Below are 18395 nucleotides of genomic sequence, written 5' to 3' on the forward strand. Positions count from 1 at the left end.
GTAAGTTCGACGTGATAAGCCTATATTTAATTGTAATAATAAAAGTCATATTCGAGAGTATTCTATTTATTAAAATATAATACGATAACTAAAAAAGTGATAGTGAGTGCTCAGGTAAACAAAATGTTTCTTAAACTGTTTTGCAAATTCTTATGTAAATTACCCGATTTCTTCTATAGCTTTTATATGATTTAGTCGTCAGATTTTAAGAAAATTAATCCTAATCTTAATAGTAAAATATAAATATAGATGAGAGACTAGTTTGCCCAGAAACGGTCACAGGAACTAGATCAACTCGGCTGTTGATGCATTATAAATGCATTTGTATATTAGCAATTTATGTAATTTATACAATCTTATAAAAATATCCTTGGGGTTTTGGCTGTTGAGCTATAAAAGTGTTAATTAACTTTTATTATTTGTTTCTCTTCTGTGAGAGATGGTCTAATAGTTTTGTTTAAAATAAAACTCTCAGAGATTGGTTTACCTAGTTATTATGTTTTATTTTTTATGTACATAAACTAGGGTGAAATGGGCAATATAATTCCCTATTTTAAAAGGAAGCAACTTAATAATGGCACTTTCAGTTTACACATTAAAAAAATCCCTACGGATATTATTTCCCAGACCTTTTATAGTTAACGTTTGTAACGTTTCAAAGGTAAACACTTCTCCTCTGTTATTGCTGTGAGGGGGGGAGGGTCCTGAATCCTTATTGGATCATTAACTGTATTGCTATACAATTTCAGACTCACTCTGACTCACTCCCCCTACCACAATAAGATGTCTGCATCTGCCACTTATGGAGAATTCATATCCGATTGAATAGAAATTAATTATTCTAAAATACAGTGGACTAATGTAAACTACAAACGAAAATTTTATTCTTAAAATTTTTAGTTACATTTTTGAATAATTATTTAGCAAAAGATTACATACTGAAATTATGCACCTCGGAAAAAGTTCGATATAAACCTTGCGTATTATTCCAAATCTATCGCCTCTATTCTAGTTTTTAAACGAAATATTTAAGGATCTTGAGCGTTTAAAAGAAACTACCAGATTTTCTTAAGTTTAACAATTGTTTATAATTTATGTAAGAAATTATTTATTTATTTATCTGAAGCTAACAAATAGTTCTAAACTAAGAGCTAACTAGGGGTAAAGAGCCATAGCAGCTAAGGCCTTCGGCTTGATGTATAAAATTAAAAATAAAATTAATTTTTTAGAAATTTGATAAAATAAAGCCAATTTCAAAATTTCCAAAAGCTTAACTTAACAATATATTTAAAGAATTTATAATTCGAATAGGATACTCTATTTGGACAGCTCCGTCATATCTCTCGTCTGACCTCTCATCCACACAAGAATCCCGATCTCCCCCAGGTTATAGGACCAAGTGTCAACAAGCCCGTTGGCCACATTAAATGGAAATTAATTTCACCCCAGATAAACAAGAATCGAAGCGAAGGAGGGCTCTACACATTTTCCAAATCGGTTTCGGTTAAATTATGTTAACAAAGGGCGACGAAGAGCCAAAGTTGGATAATAAATAAGATGGGAAAACAATAATAAAAGAGCGGCACGTGGATATTTTTGGTGCTCCACCACCAGGTGGAGGAGGGGAGAACTCTCGGCGACACTTTATGACCAGCGAATGTGCGTGACTGGCCGCAAAATATAAATAAATACATTTTCCCAGCGCCTTTGGGGAGAAGATCTCTCCGGCAACCAGCCTCTGGCACCTCTGACACGGGGAGGATGGATGGATGAGTGGATCCCCGGATGGCTGGATGGATGGAGGAGCCGTTACGTCACGTACGCCGACAGCCCGAGTGCAGCTCGTAAATTTGACCAAACCGTATTGGCTGCTAATTGCTGACTAGGATGGGGTCTTCACACATCTACAAGAAATACTAGAGAATAGGATTTCTTTATCGAATATTTAGATTTTAAGACAAGAACTTGGCATAGTTTTGTCTTAAATACACATTGAAACCAGTTTAGAACTAGTCATGAATGCTGCTTGGTGAAATAAAAAAAAATAAAATAAAAGGTACATAAAGATTACATTTTATCGGATACAAACATTAAGGATACAGTGATACTCATTCAATTTCAATAAAGCCCTAATTTAATTTTTTAGAATAATTTTTTTTTTAAGATTAAGGTGAAGTCTTTCCAATACTTAAAGGACGAGGCAGTACAGGATTATTAATTAAATTAATAGCCAAAGGCTTGCTCTACACTTCAATGCTAGAGTAATATCCCAAACAGAGGCAGAATATCCCTTATCTCTACGTGTGAATTAGTTTGGGTTGAATGAGAACCATGAACCAGGTGAAGGATATCAAGTTAGTGTCATACGAATACCTGGAGTCCGCATAAGAAATAATTAAGAAGCTAAAAGAGTTTGGTATTCAGGTAATGCTTTTTCTGGTACAGGCGAAAAGAACCTTCCTCTCCGCTGTTTCACTATGTTCATATTTAGCTACAACAATAATAAAATAATAATAATTAAAAAACTGAATAAAAAGCTTTTTATTTATGTTGATACTCCACCCCCCTCCCTGACCTCAAGGCTCAACAACATATACATAAATAATTAAAAAAAGTACATTAAAATAAATAAATTTTATATTTGCCCCTGAAAAGTTCAGGCTAAAATGAACGAGAGTATTAAGACAATGTTCCATAAAGTATTTTTTTAGCTTTTGATTCTTTTCACTCAATCGAAAATATTTTTAATATGGAACGATAATTTATCAAAATATCTAAAAAATTCCTCTTTGTTTTAATGTAAGCATAAATAATACCTCCTAAGGCCAGTTTTTGTTCTCCCTGAGTAAAATTCGCGGTCAGATAAGGTCTCGTCTTACAGTATAAAAACTTAACAGGAACCCAGGCTCGCTGTCAAATCCTTTTCGGCTCGTGAAAAGTCTGATGAATTTTATCGGTCGACCTAAACTAAACTTAACCTTTAACGGTCGTGTAAAGATTTTTTTTATTTCTAACTGATTAGATTGAGTGCTTTACAGCATGAATCGACATTTGTCAGCAATGTTAACAAGACGTACCTTCACGGTTAGAATAGTTTTAAAAGTGTTTATGGTTATCTGGTGAGTGTCTTTATCTTGACAGTGAGGATAGAAACAAGCCCTTATAAAGTCAGAATCAAAGTACTTAATCATAACTTTATTTAATTAAAACGGAAACGGAACTTTCAAGCTTATTTTCAAGAATCTTAAAGGTAAGAAAACCTGACTTTCGCAATGTTAAGTTAAGTTCACAAAATCTTAAGAAAACTGTTATAAAAATTAAAAAGTTAAAATCAAAAGTCAATCATTTGTAAACCCTGTTAATAATGGTAAACTTTCTTTGATAAAAAAAAGCATAAATGGTGCATGATAAGTACATGTACATACATATACCACAATCATTTGATTTAAAAATTTATATTTTAGATCCCTAATGCCATAATATTCAATTAAAGCAAAATGATATTGCTAATTTTCCCACATAATCAAATGATTTGTGCGCTATTGGGAGTGCGTTGCAGATATTGGATAGTTCGCATGTGGGCAGAAATCAATTTTTATAATTAACGTGAAATCAACACATTTCGCGCACATGTTGGGTCCTCTGCTGAGTCCGTCCCGCGGTCCAATGCTCCCCACATGCGGCGCTGATTACGGCGATGGAATCCTCAATGCGTCCTCCCGAAAAACCAACCGGGGCTACTGTTCGATGTGGCTTCATGTGGCACTGGCCCTGGCTCTGACTATGACTCTGGCTGTGGAGCCACATGGATCCGGCGATTGCGCAGACAATCAGCGGCGTTAAAAAATCCATACATCATTTTCCTGCCCGCAATCCGAGCGGGCCCCATCTCCGTCTCCATTTCCAGCTCCCTGTAGTGTGCTCTGGGTTCATTTCGGGTGCCTGCGGTTGTTGCATGTGCATCTGGTTGGTTTCCTTTCCTTGCGTTTCGTTTCCTTTCCTTTCCCCTGCCACTGCCACTGCCACTGCCATTTTCCGCCTTTCCATTTGTTTGGTAGGTTGGTCCGGTCATGTCGGTGCTGTGTGGCGTTTACTCTGTGATTTATTTGTCTGCTCTGGCATTTGAGTCCTTCGGAGCCACCGACTAGGTGACATTTCCTGTATCCCGAAACCCGCAAAGGCAGCGCTCCATTGATATACTAATTAATGTTTGTGTGTGTACATCTCGAGCGTCTTCCCTTGCTGGTATTTTCTAATTTACACGTTAAAGAAAACCCAGAACGGGTGGAAATTATGAAAGACAACATTTTGCATACAAACAAACGGCGCTTCAAAGGGAATCAGTTGGGAATTTCAAGTGATTCCCCAACTCCCGGCTCCGTTTTTCATTCCATTTTCCGCCCGGAGCTGTTTCTACCTTTGCAAAAACTTTTGAAATTCAGACCGCGTTAAAATACTTTTCCTCCGTTTACCTTCGTTTTACCTTGTTGTTGCCACACCCCCGTCCTCCGTTTTGTCCCTTTCAATTTAGCCTCGCTTTTCGAGCCAGCTTCGAAGGACCTCAAAACAAAGGCTGGCGCTGTGTGCGTGGGAGTGGCAGTGAATTTTCCTGGGCTCCTGCCGAGAAGTTGGGTTGATTTTACACCCCTAAAAACACCAAGAAGAAGCCAGCCTGGCTGACGAAAATGGGGGAAAGTCGCCCGGGTTGTTAAGACTCTCCGCCTCTGCCAATGGCCGCACAATAAACTTAATCTGCTCATAATGGGAAAATAATTCACAAAAATGCCCAAGTTGAAGTCGGTAGCTGCATTTGCACTCGATGCCACTCCTGCCACTCCTGGCACATCCTTTTCCACTACCACTTCCACTCCACAGGATCCTTTAAACAGCAATTATATCCATGGATGGAGCGTCGAAGACAAAGGCCCCAGACGAGATGAGGTTTCTGCGGGCCAAGGAAAACCAAGGAAAAAAGCAAGGAAAGTTTATTAGTTTGACCTGGCAAAGGATGCTCCGGTTCCGGGTTAGCTTAGGCCTCCTCTTCCTGTCTGCCCCCATTCGGCCTTTTGAGAACTCTGAAGGGGAAAACTGAAGGAGAAAAGCAAACTGTATTAGGAATATCCCGCGCAATCAAATTTAATTTGCCAGGAGAAAGTCCTTCCCGGTCAGGAGTTCGTTAAGTGCGGCGCAGACTCACTTACTTACCTACACAGACTTAGTGAGATCTCTTTGAAGCCTAAAACAATATCTAATTAAATTTTATATTAGAGGTTTCACTCGAATTGAAACTGATTGTGGTTTCATGTTGGACTCATATTTTGTGTGCAAATTAGATTGGTAAATTGTGTAATGTTGGGGTTTAACTGTACAACTTCTATAAGAGTGATACATATAGATAAATCATCGTCTTTAGGAATCTGTCTTACTTATTATCTGATACTGAAACATTCAAAAACCCTTTTACATTCTGTTTTGAATACTTAACAGACATTTTTAAAAGAATTTCATAAACCTGGGACGGTTTTTAGAAATATTATATTAAACTATCAATGTAGTCTTAATATTTTTATATAAATCTATAAGATAGAACTATGATCCTTTATACTGGATTATTGTATTAATTAATACAATTTTAATCCGTTATGGTATGTTTATTTTAACAAAATGCCTACATAAATAGGAAATATAAGTATACATACATATCGTTTTTTTTTTAATAAGCTCATTAATAAGCTCATTTGTACTTTTACCCTAACAGATAATAAATAAATTTATTTTGTATATGTTTAAAACTAAGCTCCAAGTTATTATAATATTTAAATAGATTTTTGAATAATAATGCATATGAATAATACATTTATTGGTGGTTATATTGCTCACAGTGAAAACATAACATTTCAAGACCTTCAATCAAAATCTCTCAAAAAAGCTGTGCTTTAACCCTTTACTCTGGCACATTTCCGCGTGTTCACTGTACTGCAGAGTGGCAAATGAACTTGGCAGTTAATATTTCCGATTAAATATGGAATTCCGTACAAATTTAATTATACTTTACCGAAATATTTGCTACCCGCACTCCCCTTTGATAGTGACCGAAAATACGCAATTTAAAAATAAACCCAGCATGGGGTTAATTTTTACTGACAATACATATCGACGGTGAGCATTGTTTTATTAACATTTGCCGGGCAATTATTGCAAATTCACAGCAAGAATGCAACTTATTACCACATCACGTCACATCGTCGGAAAGGATATGAAATATGTGCAAAATAAAAATAAAAAAAAGAAAACAGAAGCGTAGAGGAGAAAATGCCATGGAATTGAGTTAATTAAAAGGGAATCCACTGTGCACCGCCCACACACATTCGCAGCACCACTCACACACATGCCCACACTCGGACAAACGGCATGAAATTGCGGTAAAAAAAGCAGGCAGGCTAGAGAGAGTGTGCAGCAGAGAGATGAATATAAAATATTTGGTTAATAATGCACACAGAGGCATGTCAGTGCAATCCGGCTGTGCATGTGTGCGATCCGTATGCGTATATGTACATACATCCATAGGTATGCATGTGGAGAGCGGCGATACGTATGCAGTTCATAACGGCAAACAGACGGGGCATTGTTGAAATTGTTGAAATTTGGTGGAAAAATATGCTCTGGCCTGGGGCTTTAAAATGCATTCAAGTGCAAGTGCCGCAAATGCAGTTCACTTCGCTGAATCGATTGCTAGGGCGAGAGCGAGAGGGGGATTCGGCCACCCATCCGGTACAAGCCACCCACTCCCACACCCACACTTATACCAAGAAACAATTGCAACATTTTGGCAAAAGTTTATGCTGCGTCGGAAGAAGTCGGTCCTCCCGTTCAGTCACTCCCCTCTCTCTGGCTGCCGCCAGAGCCTGCGCTGGAGCGAGACAACTGTAGTGTACTTCAGACCTGGTGGCGTGATGTATATTTCGCACAAGGCAAACAATTCATTCCGTGCAACATATCAGGCGGCGGCGAGAGAGAGAGAGAACGAGCGAGAGAGTGAGTGGAGAGCAAGAGAGGCGCGCAGCCTTATTGCCATCTGATAAGAGCAACTCAAGTCTCCGCCCCATGCAAAGAGGTTGAACTGTGTGAGTGTGCGAAACCGGTTTGCTGTGTGCCCTGTGCGTTGGTGTGCGAGCGAGCAGCAGCAGCAGCACAGTGGCAGCGGCAGACATCTTGCCAAGGGTTGGACTTTTGCTTTTGCTTGTGCCGCAGGACTCGCAGCTGACCTTAAGCTCCCCGCCCGAAATTGGCCAAAAATGTGCGTGTGTAGTGCCGAAAAAGGGGCGTAATTAAAAGCCAGGCACGTCAAGGGGTAACGTAACGTAACTGTGGTGGGGCATGCAACCGCCAGGTCGCTCCTAATTGCCGCATACAAAATACTTTCACCAACTATGCCATGTTGTCATAATTCTTCATCCGCACACAAGCACACCCAGAAAACCGCACACACACACAACCGGGAACAGAAAAAAATTGCAGGGAGTAACGAAAAGTGCATGAAATATGCGCCCTGTTATTGCTAATACGCATTCCAGCTGCAGTTTTCGGCTCAACTCACAATGGAGTGGAATGCCACTGTCGCTGCCGGCATGTCAAAGTGAATAACTCAATAGCCATATTGGGTGTCCACCTGTGCGAGAGCGGGAGGGCAGGAGCTGCACTGAACTGGACTGGCAGCTCCATCCATCAGACCGGATGGGGGGGCAAAGAGAGAGATACATAGATAGAGAAGGAGAGGGAGGCGGAGAGCAATTCCGCGTAAATCCACTCGATGAGAGCACTTACATGAGCTTGCTTCTGTAACACACACACACACTCGCGCACAGATGGCCGTTAAAATTCTTGACAACCCGATATGGTAATGATAATTTCGCACATTGAGCCGCAATTTACACTTCTGCGGAATAAAACAAAAGACAATCCACGGCCATTTACAGAGGCACTCGATATATACGGGTATCCAGTAGCCAGCAGTATCCAGTGGCAAGCAATCCCACCCAACTGGTCCGCATCCCGGGAATCCATCTGATCTCATCCGATCCGCATCCGAATCGATCCGGGGAATGCACTGGGGACACGCGCAGCGCATAATCTTTAATTAGCAATGACCACAAACACCCAGCTGCCTGCTGGGATATAAATGGCCACCAAAAAGGCAAGAAAAGCCAAGAAAAGTGAGGAAAATGGAAGCGGAAAAGCCATCGAGGGCAGCAAACAAATATGCTAAATCTTTTGAAACACACACATGAGACAAGTACACAGAAATGAAAGAACTATTGCAAACAAAGTAATAAATATAAGCATTCATATGCAATTAATTATAATATTCATACAAATAAAATTATAGTGCATAAATCTTTAAATACATGTATTTTTTTTTGCATACGATTTCGATTATGTCAAAATTATTAAAATATGAAATGAAAAATTTATCATATTAATTGATCTATGTATAACCCGTAGAGATTTTTGATAGGGGATTTATTAGTTTGTAGGGTATATTTATGTATAATCCCAGATTAAGGTGTAAATTGTAAATTAGTTAAAATCTTTCTTTATAAAACCTATATACGTAGGTACTTAGCTAAAATAAAATTTAAAAAAAAAACGATTCAAAGAGCACTTTTATTTTCAAACTATTTTGAAAACCTTTTAATATTAGGTTCTTCATTTCATATCTAATTCCAAAATATAACTTTGTATTTATCATAAAATATAGAAATTCTCCAATATTTAAATCTCAATAAATATATTTTTCAACTTTAATAGTTAGATGTAAGTAACATTAATTGAAATCTTTAATATCAAGGTTCCCCTTGTATTTAAATGTTATTCAAAGAATCCCCGATATGTTAATTTCCCTTAGTGTATTTCGCATACTGGACGCTCTATGGCCGACAAGCACTTGAAAAACGCATTTAAAATAACTCGCGGGACCTGAGAAACCTTCGCGTGGTTTGGAACTGGAGCTGGTTGTTGGAGTAGCTGGGACCTGGGACCTGGTAGAGCTGGGAACTCGAAACGTTGCGCAGGTCAGTAGCAATTAAGATAAGCCGCTACAAGTGTGCCGATTATGTCCTGTCAATGTGTCGTCGATAGCTGCGGCGCGGCGCCCACGGTGGCCAGGTAAATCAGGTAAGCCGGCACCTGGATCGGCTCGGATCGGGGCCGGGACGGAGACCGCACTGAACGGAGCCACTGGAGGCACTCAAGCGACGGTAGCCGATAAGCTGTCCAAATGGAGGGGCATCCTGCTCATTCCATATGCATAATGCGTCCATTTGACAGCTTCGAATGGTGGAGAAGGGGGAGAAGCAGGAGGAGAAGGACCACCACCGAACGGAGAGCGGCGGATCAGCATCTGGTTAGACCGCTTCTAATGCCGCCAAACACATCCGTTTGAATTCGCCGCACTTCCTTTTCGGCATATTTAGCCTGCCGCTATTAATTAGAATGTTTTTGGGTCTGGGGGGTTATCCTCCACTTATGTATGAATGTACATATTCCATCATCATCCCCTCGCCTGCAACTGCCCTTAATTTTTGGCATTTCAAAGTTAACAGCACGCGACATTTTAAATATGCATCCCTCCATTGACTCGGTCTCCTCCGACTCCGGCTCCGGCTTCGGACTGCGTGAGTAATTTGGGTGGCATTCCACAAATATTATTGTTCAAATATTTGAAACTTGATTTGCATTTTTCAGCACTCGCCTCGTTTGTCGAATGGAGGTTGGGAGGACTGAAAGCCGAGGGCCGGCGAAGGAGACCGGAGACCGGGGCAGTGGGAATCCCCGGGAGCAGCTGTTGAAATTGATGCCTGGTCGCGTTTGGCATTTGTGTCGAATATGCAAGTAGTCCTGGGCATGTTAAGATAATGAACACGAATAGCTGGCTACATCACACGAACGGAAAATACTCTGACAGTATTCCCAGGAATTGTACCTTTTTTAGGCTGCATTCATTCGCGGACTTGAGTTTGTTTTTCATGATACAGATAAAATGTTTATAAATTTTCAAATTAATAGTGTTCCTTGTGAACTCTGGGTATAGTTCGTTAATTCTGTTCTACAATAGTTGCTGAAATTAAGTACTAATATTCTGGTAATCACCATCCCCATTGACGTCTATGTATTGCTGTATACCGACAAGAAATCATTTCAAAAGAAAGAGATGCAAAGTTATGCAAAGTGTGTAAATCAATCTCATGCCCGATAGCTTAGAATCCGCAGGTCGGCATGTCCTTTTTTAAAGCTTTATGACACTATTAAGCCTGAAGCTACAAATTACATGGACACCAAGAAAGAAAAAACAGAACGAAACCGAACCTATCCTATCCCCCTAAATCTGAATCTGTTGTCGATTTGGCCCAAACAGGTCTTGGTTAAAAAATAACTTCGGTAAGCCGAAATTTGTATACCCTTTGCAATTGTGCAATTGCAAGTGGCTGAACTTGAAATCGACCATAACAAAGCTAAAAAAAAAAAACAAAAGCAAAATACTTTCTAAAAGCTTTTCTGCGTGATTAGGTGGTTTGATTAGGTTAACAAATCATCATATGGGCATTTTAATAGAAAGGTCTACAGAAAAATCGAGTTTGCGTTACATTGCTTTTGAAAATTTCGATATCTGTTTAATGCTAGATTCTGTCAAAATTGATTAAATAGTACTTCTTACTGTAACTATAACTGTATAAACAAAACATGCCCTTTTTTAAGATGTTTCATCGACATAATGAAATACCGAGTTTGCATTCGAATATTTCAATATTTCTAAGCACCTTAGGCAAACAATTTAGTTTTTAATTTATATTCCTTTTTTTCCTGAATTTATAGTTTCTTAATAAGCCACTACGTTCGTTCAAATATGTGTCTTCAATAGAGGATTATTTTAACTTTGTTTGAAAGTTTGAACCCAAAAGCTTTGAATTTTTTCCAAGCCAGCAATAATTTTATTTTAGAGTGATAAACTTTCATTTGAAAATCTTAAAAAAATGATTTAATTAGATTATAAAATTAACCGATTTATATATTTATTTTATTTATTTAATAACGCTATCCAATTTTTTTTTATATTAAGTATGTAATGACTCCTAGAGAGTGGGCTTTTTGAAGTTGATATGCAATGTGAAACTTTCCTCAAATTTGTTTTATTTGTGTTAATAGATGTATTTCTTATAAGGAATATTTATACATACATATGTAGGTATACCTACAATTATTTTATGTCATATTTATTATTATTATTTAATAAAGTAAACAAAAAATTACTTTACATCAATAGAATATTTTTGTTTAAATGAATATATTTTTCAATATTTTAGTTAGCTTTAGATATACACCTTGCAATTTTTATGCGATTCCATACTCTCATCTCTATTGAGTGCTCTCATCGAATGTGGCTTGAGATGCCCAGAATATGCTTTAGAAATTGCAAGAATAATCGCACCTAATAAATTGATGGCTGCAGGTGGAAAAGCCGTGGCCTACCTCGATCCCTCCGCCCTATAGTTTTCCCACATAGTTGGCCTTTTTTACGCCCAGTTCTCTTGTGTGTGTGTGTGTGTGTATCTGAGTGCTAACAACATCAATTTACCATCAATAAACCCTATTTGCGGCATTCCGGTCGACACTATATTTTTTTTCTTTTTTTTTGCATGCCTCCCGCAAGGTCAAAGAGCTTGACAAACTTTCGATTGCAACAAAACGGAAAAATTAAATGCAAAAAAAAAACAACAAAAATGAGGAAATGGGGCCGGCGGCAAACGCTGAACCATGGAAGCCTGCTTTTGTCATGGCAACCACGGGTAATTTCGAGCTCATTACCCGGATAAACACGGCGCGCACTGTTTTCCACCTTGCCTGGGTCCTCGTGCCTTGGGAAAGTTATGAATAGCGAAATGGATGGGACAATCAAATCGGGCAACGAGCCAGACGCAGACACCCGCCAAGCAGCAGCCAAGATGACGACGACAAATTGGAGTAATGAAAATGTTTTCGAAGTATTTGCTTTGAGGTAGACGCGAGCGACTGCGCTCAGAAGTATGCTAGGCCTTCCCTAACCCCAAATCCCACCCACTTACGCCTACTCAAGTACCTACTTATGGCGGTGTGCGAATGCACAGCGAATAAATATCGCGTTGGAAGGGGGGAATTCATATTCCAAGTAATAATTCTTAGCTGCCTATACAAATATAGATGAAAGATACAAATTAGGGTCTATAAATAAGGGTGAGAATTTCAATATTAGACTAGAGTGGTTCTGAAACCCCTTTAAAAGGTCTGTGGAAGTTTGCAATGCAATATCGAATTCAGTTTAAATTGTTGTTTTTGTTGCTTTGTAAAATCTTTTGGTCAAATTTTTGACGCATTTTCAGGGGTTTTAGAAACCCCAATGCTTCCTGTAGGTCCCCAATAGAAAATGGCAAGTAGGATAATTCATGGAATTAGAGCTAGAAGGAGGCTGCAGAGAAGGTATCCAGTTGATTTGCCAAGCCCTGTCTTATAGAAAAAGTTACTAATAATCAGCTCCATTAAAATAAACATTAAACACTTCTAACTTTTATAAAAAAGAAAAGAAAAGTTAACTATTCATGATATCCATGCCCTTTAATTTTTGATAAATTATCAATGATAATACTTATAAATAGAGTTTTAAAAATATAATTTCTTATAGATAAGAAATATTTGTTTTTACAGATTTTTTTAAAATACTTTTGTATATTTTATATTAGGTATTTATGTGGGGTTCTTAGTCTCAACTTTACAGGTTTAACTATCCATCTTTGTTCGGCTCGAGGGGGGAAAACTTCCTTCAGTTTCCAGATAGGCACAAAAAAATCACTTCCCGCGCCGCAGTCAGTGAAAAGAACACCGGAGTAGAAATATCGAAATCGCGCAAGAGAAAAAATCACCACCAAACGCAAAGAAAAGTAGTAGGCCGGGGGGGGCGTGGTGATTTTCAATATATATAAAATCGTATGATCCGCTTTATTCGAGTTCTAATTAGGAATTAAAATGTACACGCGGGGGGCGGGAACATAAGCTCCTGACCTGAACAATCTTAAAATAAGAATTTTTTACATACACAGGAAGAATTCAATTTGGGTGAGACAATAAAAACTTAATTCGAGGATGTTTTTATTTTATTTTTTTTATAACTTTCGTACAATATGTTAACTGATTTATCAATGTTTTTTAAGCCACAAATATTCTGATAATAGCTTACAAAATTTGAAATGAGATGTCAAGTGATACGAATACGATATGATAATGACATTTTTCTAATATACATGTGTATCTCGAACCCTTTTCTTACAGTGTTATAGGGATATTACTTTGAGTATGGGGAATAATGTCTACCATACCCAAAGTTCTATTGATTTTTGCTAGGCGAAACAAATACCCAATACTGCCACACTTTTCTGACCGTGTACATCAACGCAGGTACTCCCCTTTGCTGCTCTGCTCCTTATCGCCAGCAATGCCAAATGTTTCAATATGTTTTTATGTTAGTTCAAACAGCGTGTTGAATGCTTCCAAATCGCTGATAAACAGCAAACAACTCGCGAGGTGAGAGCGGTGGGAGTCGGGACTGGGACTTGGACTTGGGGTTGGGGTACTTTTAAGCGGTAAGACGAGGGCTTTTCATGGTCGGGGGCAACTAAAACTGTGGCTACAAATACAATACAAAACGAGGCAGACGGAAGAGACTAGTCGAGGGAAAGGAGAGGAGCCGGACCGGGGGCAACTGGCAACATGGAGCGAAGATGGAGACGATGGATTTCGGTGTCTTTGAACAGCGCCTTGTCCCAGGGAGATGGAGTCATGGGAACCAACTTTTCACATTCCGGGCGCGCTTCTGTTTTGCAGTCTCCGCTTTGGGCCCGATATTCGGTGCGTTTTTGCCGCTCCTCCGCAGCTACTCCTTGGCTCCTCCATGCCGTTGCCTCGTCCTCTGCCCCCCCCCCCCAAGTACCTCGGCGGCACAAAGACAAAGCCATCGATGGACAATCTCTGGAGCTGCGACGGAAACGAGGATGCAGACGAGGACAAGATCGAGCAGCAGGACGAGAATCCTAAGACCTGGTATCGGACACGATCCGCCAACGACTGTCCGGACTTCGGGCCACTGATAAGACCATTCCGTGGGTTTGGTTTCTGCCTGAAAAACAGGAACAAGTAATAGAATGCACGGTGGCAAAAAGGTTTTTTTGTATGAATATAATTATTATAATTAGAATCGTTATTAGTTTATTATAAATATTAATGTTACTTAATGAATATAATTATTATTAAAAGCTTGGACTAGCGATTCCGTATTTTTGTGCACACATCTTTTAGGTCAAAATAGGTATATTTCCACTGTCAGGAAGTATAGCCTTTAAGATACATCTGTAAATATCGTAAAAGTATAATAATAATAACTTTCCCAGTGTTTTTTTGACGAAAAATCCAATATTAACATAATATTATATAAGTTAATGTTTTTTAATTCCTTTTCTTCGAAAGCTAGATGGTTACATTTACATTTATTAAAATGTATAACTATTATACAACACTCCATTTTGTTATATATTGTTCTCCGAATTTTCTTCCCCTTGCTCTTAATCAAATTGTTGCTTTTCTAGTTTTCCCGAATTGCCAAGCAAATCGCAAAATTTCTTATCTTATTGCGTCGGCAAAATGGCCAAACGAGAACTGCGATCGGTCGGTTGGTCGGCATTAAATTGTTGCTCCCCCTCTGGACCCCGCCCCGCCTCCTTCCTCCATATCCTGCCACCCCGGGCCCCCTCTCATTTTCCAGCAAAAGCAAAGCAAAAGCAAAGATGATGAAGTCTTGCGTCGGCTCGACTGCAAAATGCTTTTAAGTCGTTTTTGTCCCTCTCCCTGCCTTGGTGCTCTTCAACTTGCATCGAATGCAGTTGTTAGCAAGCGGCTGTGTCCCTCCGTTCCATACTTTTCCAGATCCTGCTCCCAAATCGAACGTTCGAAGGGACAACCAGCGACGAACCCAGAACGAGTAGCCACCAAATTTGTTTCTTGACATCGTCGAGGAGGACGAGAAGGAGGAGCAGCAGCAGCAGCAGCAACAGTAGAGAACACGAGGCATTCATATGACGCACGATCTGTTCGATCTCCGATCCACAGATCCCAGATCCCAGGCCTGAGAATCGTTTACCCTGTCCCGGTCCCAGTCTCTCTCTCTCTCCGTGTGCCGCGGGAAGCTAAGAAGCACGGCGACAAATTAAATGCAAATAGATATTATAACGAAATTCAATAAATTTATAGTACATGTAAGGATAAATTTTATTAAATCAATAAAATATAACTTTAGAACTTGAATCTATTTAAGTAATTATTATCGTCTAACTAAGAAAAGTGTAAATGTTTGTATTTATCCCTTTAAATTCGTATTACATATAATTTTATAGTATTATCCAATACGTTTTCTTTTTTAATATATAATAATTATTAAACCCCGCATTTCTTTCAGTGCATCAACTGGGAATGCCTCCTGTGTACGCCGGGGTATGCAACTGCAAGATGCTGATGCCGCCTGTTGTTGCTTCTGCCTTTGCGGCAAGTTGCAAAACGCTTTGGAAGTTGCGCATTTTTGATGATCAGTTTCGTCTATTTGGAGAAAGAGATGAAAACTAAGGAGAGACAGAGAGAGAGAGAGAGATCAGGAATTCCTATATTCATTAGAAAAATTGGTTATTTGGGCATCAAAAAATATAAGCTGAGCTCTAAAAATGACTTATAAATGTATTATTATTATTGATACGATTTTTCTGTAATATAATTTCTAAAACTAAAGAACTGACTGATGTATTTCGTCATTATTATACATAAATAAATAAAAAAGTATTGTAAGCATTTTTATTTATTTTTATAGGCACTTAGTTATGTTTGTACTTATTATTTTGGACAACCTATTTTCATGCTTTTTGGATAAAATTGATTCCTGTCTTTAAATTTGAAATGTAAAATCCTTTTGACAGTTATTCTTATTATTTGGAATAAGTACGAAAACTAAAAATAAAGTGGGTTTTTCAGTAAATTTTTTTAAAGTAATTTTATAGGACTTGAAACAAACCGCATACGTATGTATGTAGTTAATTTTTCGGCCAGTAGTGTTAATTGTAAACTTGTAGCGTAAGGGAAACCAATGAAATCAAAAAAATCACAACATGTCTTAAAAAAAACTTAACAAGGAACTTACATTATTACAACTAAAATCCATTTTCCAGTCTTACAACAAATTGTAAATTACACCGTAAAGATGTAATTTGGTTTCAATTATTTTCATATTATATTTTACTTATAGCCGTGTTTTTATATGCTTATCATAGTTTTTAAACAATTCTAAATAAAATAAAAAATAAATCAAAAATTTTACATTGATTTCAAGTAGTTTTCAGAAGGTTTGTTTTTAATATTTATTGTATTATTTCAATTATATATAAATAATTGTTAAATACTAAAAAGTAAATTATGTTAAAATATATTCTCTTTCTTTAATTTTACATTTATTTATAGATGGATTTTCTATACTTTTCCATTTTCATTTTAAGCCTTAAATAATTGTTAAATATGCCTAAATTGAGTTTACATATGTATTTGTCGCTTCTGCTGCCTCCGAATAAGTAATTTTCCCGGCAATAATCATAAAATCGCAGAAATCGATCTATTCGCAGTACAACTCTATCAAGACGTTTGCCGCTGGCTGCCCCTTTGAACCCGAGTTGCTGCCATTGTGGGCAATCCTGGCAAGCGGCGGAAAAATGCACTTGCGCAACCTTGGGCCCCACCATCATCATTTTGTCAACGCCATTGCACTTTTTGCTCAGCATCCCCACCACGCTTATCGACTGCCGCCATCTGTGTCTTCTTTCTCCAGAAACTCAAGAGGTGGACAGGGAGGAGGAAGAGGAGAATAAGGAGGAGGAGGAGGAGGAGGATGCGGACGCCGAGTTGTGGTGGCAGGATGAAGTGGAGGCCAAGTGGATGGAGCCGCAGCCACGTCAATGAGTAGATCAATCAAAAAAGCCGTCCGTCGAAGACGAGGCCAGCATTAAATGCCAGACAATAATGACCAATCGGAAGAATCTTAAATGCATCATCACGTTTCCCCCAGTATCCGGTGAGGTTGAGTCCAGGCTCGCTCCGTCCTCGCCAGGCCCCCTTTTGGCGATAAGAAAAACAGAAATTCACTACGCAAGGCTTCATGTTTTTCGGCATTTCGTGTTGTTTCACAGTTGACATTTTTTTAAATAATAAATGAATACATTCTGTAACTTGAAAAAGTTAATATATAGATGGGAAAATATATAGATACTAAATTATTATTATTTAAAATTATATAAAGCGAATTTACTAATAAAAACTACAGTTAAAACTATACTTAATGCTGTTGAAGACTTAAAAGAACTGAGAACTGTTAATTATTAATTAGCACAAAAATATTTTTATTTTTAAATGTAAGATTGTATCTTATATTTATTTATATACACCAAGTTTGTAATTGATTATTTAAGTAAATCAACTCAGGTAAAAGACTTACCCTTAAGCAAGTTTAAATTTCTCTAAAAATTAAAATGAAAAATGAACCTTTTAAACAATTAATAAACAAAAAAAGTATTATATTTTTCTATTTTACTTTAAATATTTAGCAATTCATAATGAAGTTAAGGGGGGGGTAAGGTATTTAATTTTTTTTTTCGTAAATTTTTTTTTATTTTTTATTTTTAAAGTTTAACATCTTAAGAATATTGTGTCCAAGTTTTACATCGATCAGAGTGAAATTGACGAAGTTATGCGGAGTTGAACGAAGGTCGGTTGGTGTTCAATGCATGGGAATCACAAAGTTTAAAGCGCTCTCCTGAAAAATTCAATTTTTCAAATCGGTGTACACGATTACAGAAAAACTACTGGACCGATCGATTTGAAATTTGGCACACACATTCTTTAACTAATTCCTCAGGTATTCACGTCGGCCTTTTTTTAATTTTTAGTTTTTATATATTTTTAAATTAAGAAATAACGTTTTTTTTTTAGTCAAAAATCGGGTTTTTGACTTTCAAATTTCCAAAAAAATCACAAAAAAACTAAAAAAAAAAAAACGCTTCGTGAATACCTCGGGACACTTATCCTTTAACGAATGAGGTATAATTTTTTTAGATCGGATGATCCTGTGGACTGTTAGGATGTACACCGCAAACCAACTTTTTTTGGAGGCGACTCGGGAGATTCCCTATAACTTCTCTACCTCTAAATAATTTTCAATACAAAATTTATCAAAAATTATTCAAATGTTGTGTTATTATATGGTATTTAATTCATTAAGCTAACTTTAG

The sequence above is a fragment of the Drosophila kikkawai genome, chromosome 2L (assembly GCF_030179895.1).
Source record: "Drosophila kikkawai strain 14028-0561.14 chromosome 2L, DkikHiC1v2, whole genome shotgun sequence".
NCBI classification, from domain to species: Eukaryota; Metazoa; Arthropoda; class Insecta; order Diptera; family Drosophilidae; genus Drosophila; species Drosophila kikkawai.